Source organism: Silene latifolia, chromosome Y (assembly GCF_048544455.1).
Source record: "Silene latifolia isolate original U9 population chromosome Y, ASM4854445v1, whole genome shotgun sequence".
NCBI classification, from domain to species: domain Eukaryota; kingdom Viridiplantae; phylum Streptophyta; class Magnoliopsida; order Caryophyllales; family Caryophyllaceae; genus Silene; species Silene latifolia.
This window is the reverse complement of record NC_133538.1, coordinates 6,896,615-6,901,762: the sequence shown is the minus strand read 5'-3', so window position 1 is coordinate 6,901,762 and position 5,148 is coordinate 6,896,615.

The following is a 5,148-nucleotide window of genomic DNA, read 5'->3' as shown; positions in this document are numbered from 1 at the left end:
TTCATTATGAGTAAAGAATGCAAGGAAGCTTTTGATATGCTCAAGGAGAAGCTTATTTCGGCACCTATAATTCAACCTCCCAATTGGAGTGAACCATTTGAGATAATGTCGGACGCGAGTAATTATGCCCTTGGCGCGGTACTTGGCCAAAGGGTAGGAAGAGCACCCCATGTTATTCAACATGCGTCAACAATGATGAATGAGGCTCAAAGAAACTATACCACCACCGAGAAAGAATTTCTTGCGGTAGTGTTTGCCTTGGAGAAATTTCGACCTTATATTCTTGGAGCCAAGGTCATCATCTTCACGGATCATGCCGCCTTAAGGCATTTGGTGAACAAGAAGGAATCCAAACCCCGTTTAATGCGATGGGTATTACTGTTGAGTGAGTTTGATGCTGAGCTCAAAGACAAGAAGGGCACAACCAACACGGTGGCAGATCACCTAAGTAGAATTGTGCAAGAGAAACCTTAAGAAGTCTTGGAATCACCAATACAAGCCACCTTTCCGGATGACACACTTCTAGTCTTGTCTTCCATTGAGCCATGGTATGCCCATATAGTCAACTTCTTGGTTTTACAAGAGTTTCCAAAGGGTCTTTCTCGTTCCCAACGGGATAAGATCAAGAGTGATGCTAAATATTATGTGCGGGATGACCCATACCTTTGGAAGTTTTGTGCCGACCAAGTCATTAGGAGATGTGTCCCGGATACCGAAGTCATTCCAATTCTAAAATTTTGCCACGAATATGCTTTTGGTGGGCATTTTGGAGCCAAGAAAATGGCTAGAAAAGTTTTGGAAAGCGGTTTCTTTTAGCCCACACTATTCCGGGATGCTCATGCTATGGTGAAGACATGTGATAGATGCCAAAGAGTTGGCAACATTTCAATAAGAGGAGAAATGCCACAAACTCCAATGATCTATTGTGAAATATTTGATGTGTGGGCTATTGACTTCATGGGACTGTTTCCCGCATCTTGTGGGTACATTTATATACTTTTGGCGGTGGACTACGTCTCCAAGTAGGTGGAGGCTAAGGCCACCAAGACCGATGATGCAAAAGTAGTTGGAGAATTCATCAAAACCAACATCTTCGCTCGATTTGGTTTTCCTAAGGCCATGATAAGCGACCATGGAACTCATTTTTGCAACAATGCCATTGGAGCTCTACTAAAAAAGTATGGGGAAATTCATAAAGTATCTACCGCCTATCACCCTCAAACCAATGGTCAAGCCGAGGTTTCTAATAGGGAGATCAAGGCTATCCTTGAGTAGACGGTGAATCCCGGCCACAAGGATTGGAGTTTGAGGTTGGATGATTCTTTGTGGGCATATCACACGGCCTACAAAACACCAATCGGGATGTCAACTTACCGCTTACTTTTTGGAAAACCGTGTCATTTACCCGTGGAGCTTGAACATAGGGCTTATTGGGCGGTCAAATCATTCAATTTGCAAATGAGTGAAGCGGGGTTCATAGGAAACTTCAACTCCAAGAATTGGAAGAAATTCAAAATGATGCTTATGAGAATGCTTCCATTTACAAGTCAAGAACAAGAGCATGGCATGATAACATGATTTCAAGAAGAGTGTTTCAAGTGGGAGAGAAAGTCTTACTCTTTCAAAATCGGCTTAGACTTTTCTCGGGAAAATTGAGGTCTAGATGGACGGGACCATATGAGGTGGTTCGTGTTTTTCCATATGGAGCAATCGAGATCAAATGCTTAAAGTCTGCTGGGAAGGTTTTGAAAGTGAACGGTCAAAGGCTTAAGCACTATAATGAAGGAATTGAAATGGGTGAAGTGGGAACACTACACTTTGTTGATCCAATTTATGAAGATTAATGAAGATGCAACTTTGTCGAGCCATCGACGTTAAATAAACGGTAAAAGTTTGTAAATATTTCTTCCCTTGCATATTTAATTTCCGCATTTCATTGTTTTCATTGCATTTTTGCATGTTTAAATTAATTGCATTATAAATTAATTCATTTGCATTTTCATTAATGTTTTGGCATGTTAGGATGTTTTAATGTGTGTGTTAATGTATAGGATACCAACTTAAGGGCATGAGCGAAGAAATGAAGGAAGAAAAAGGTGTGAAAATTGGCTTAGCATGGAAGAATTAAGCAACAAAAAGTCCGAGTCCAGCACGCAACTCGCACGGTGCGAATTTTCATGGACCATTTCTCGCACCGTTCGAGAAATCACAAACACCCGATTTCAGCGAGATTTTTTTTCAAAGCCTTCATTGTTCTTCCCCAATTCTTTTGACATTCAATCCTCTTTCTTCATCCTAAACCTAACCCACTCAAAATCAACCTTCAAATCCATCACAAATCATCAAATTCAAGCCCTCAATTTCAAAGATTCATCAACTTTCATCACCCAACATCAATTTTGGGCGAAAATTGCAGCATTCATACCCATATCAGTCACGAAAAACTCGACTTAGGATTTTGTTGATTCAAGATTTGAAGATTTTGGGTTTGCAATTGGATTAAAGGGACTAATTGGAGCATTCTTGTGTAATATTCATCATCCAACAACATTTACAAGAATCAAAGGGAGTTATACACCTTATTCTTATTCTTGTCATTTCAAGTTACCAAATTTTCGAGATTTGCTTAGTGAAAGTCGAAAATTTGTGGTTAAATTGTTGTTGTTTCTAGCCCTTAAACAATTTCTAAATTGTGTGGTGCTTTACATTCAATAAACAACTAGTTAGCACATCATTCTTTTAGTGCATATTAGGTGTTTGTTCATTTGCCTCAACCAAAAATTCTTTTCAAACTTGTTCTTTTCTGAAAAAAATTGTTGTACCATGGGAAAAGGTAAGGCTTCCGAGGCTTCCTCCTCACAAGGACCCAAAGGAGTCTCGGCTTTTGACGATAATGAGTACTCGGGAAAGGAGGGCCCCCATGACAAAGCCCTCCAAAATTGGAAAAAGTTTGCATCTTTGTCAACCATAGCACAAACCAAATTTCTTGATGAAAATGTTCTTATCGGGTTGGGGATGCTTCCCATGACCCGAATGCTCCTATAGAAGGTCGGGCTAGAGTCTATTATTGGGCAAGCCGCGCACACCCGAAGAGGTGTTACCTTTAAATTTCTCTCTACCTTGGAGAAAATAAAGTTGGGGAGGGATAAAACCCCGGGAATCAAGTTCCGGGCATGTCGACTTGTCCATACATTAACTTATGACAAAGTAAGAGAGGCCCTCCACATTACTAAAGCCCCTGTAAATGAATTCCTTGACAAGAAAAAAATTGAGTGAATTTTGGAACAACATTACAGGGGATGTGAGGCACAGGAATTCAAAGAACACAACCCTTCCCCACCCCATTTTGCGCATCTTGATCCGACATATAAACACAAACTTTTTGGTCATGACCAAACCCACCAAGATGAACTACCTCCAATTACAATGCCTTTGGTCCATGACCCCGGAGGGCAAGGGGATTCCGGATTGGGTAGATTTGTTTGTTAAAGGTTGCCTCGAGATACAAAAAGAACCAAATGGAACCATTTTTATCGGGGGTATGATTGAAATGATTGTGGCAAAGACGGGTGTACCGTTCCCACCAAATGCATGGACACTTGAGGGTAGTTGCCTCATGGACTAAATATTCTTGACAAAAGCAAACATGCTTGAGGTTGTGGACCGAATCGCCCCCTTGGTGATTTGGTGTATGGGTGGCAAGAACTACAAGTATTACATATACTTACCCCATCCCCCCAACTCACCCTTGGGTTGGGAAAAGTGGCCAAGACTTTTACATGCCCCCCGTGTTGGAGCTTGTGTCCTCCACAAATTAGTGTGATAACATTTGTAAATCTCTTACAGGTTCACAAGGGTATACTTTGTATTTTAATCAGTTGATTAACGATTACCTAATAACGGTTGGCTTGCTAGAAAGTTTGACGTTATTATCATACAGATGGCGGTGATCAACTGGTCCCTAAAGGTCACACCTATAGGATGTGTTTGAGAGATGTGGTTATGGAAATATAATCACATTGATGCCTTATATGACTAAACAGTTAGTCAATGTGTTGATGAGACAATTATTTAATGAAGATTAAATAATATTAGTTGAGACGAATTAACTGTCAATTCGTAAATTGAATATAATAAGTTATATTTAATTAAATGTATGTAATGTTAGCTTGGACGAATTAATCTGTTAATTCGTACTTAAATGTAATCGGTTATATTTAATCAACAAGTTGAATGTGTCATAGTGGTAATAGTAAGGGTACTCAAACCAAGAGGTTATGGGTTCGATCCTCACTAGAAACACATTTTATACATTTTTGTAAAAACCGAAAAAAAGAGAAATGGATCTCTCTTATTTCGGTTAGCATATGGGCCGAAAAATAAAACAAGAAAATCTACCCTAATCATCTATATACTCGGTTGTATAGGGTGATGAGGGATAGAATTTTTTAACCTAATTTTTCCTAAGCTATTCTTGCCTCCTCTCATCAAAAGAAAAACACAAAAACCTAAAAATTAATCAGTTAATTTTTGGATCGATTCTAGCAAAATCAAAGGGCATTTCTCATATCGTCTTGGGTGCAACTGATAGGAGAATATCATTGCGATATTGTTCATAGGCCATAAAAGCTAGGACCGAAGGTTATTTCTTAATCCTTTACGATTTTGTTTATGCAATTCATTTTATGACTAGTTATCATCACTGTATATTCGTTATAATCCTTAAAATAAAGGGATGCATACAGATAAATCCCAGAAGTGGTATCAGAGCCAAGGCCACGAATTTTAATTTTGATGATTTTCATAAATTGTTTGTAAACAATAATTAGGGTTTGTGAGAAAACAATGTACTCGGCTGAATTTTTTTGAGCCGTGGAATTTTTTTTTTTCGTTTTTGTTACTGTTCACGGATAAACAGTATTATTAAATAATAAAAAAAAAACTTTCTGTTTTTTCTTTCGGTTTCTCCTGAAAAACTGATTAAAGTTTTTTTTGCGGCTTTTTTTGTTTATGTCGATTTGAAAAGCATCCGAGAAAAGAAATTTTTTTTTTCTGTTTCGGTTACTGTTCACGTTCAGCAGTTTAAAAAAAAAAATTTTTTTTTTGCTTTTTTCTTTCGGTTTTTGCTGAAAAACCGAGAAAAAGGTT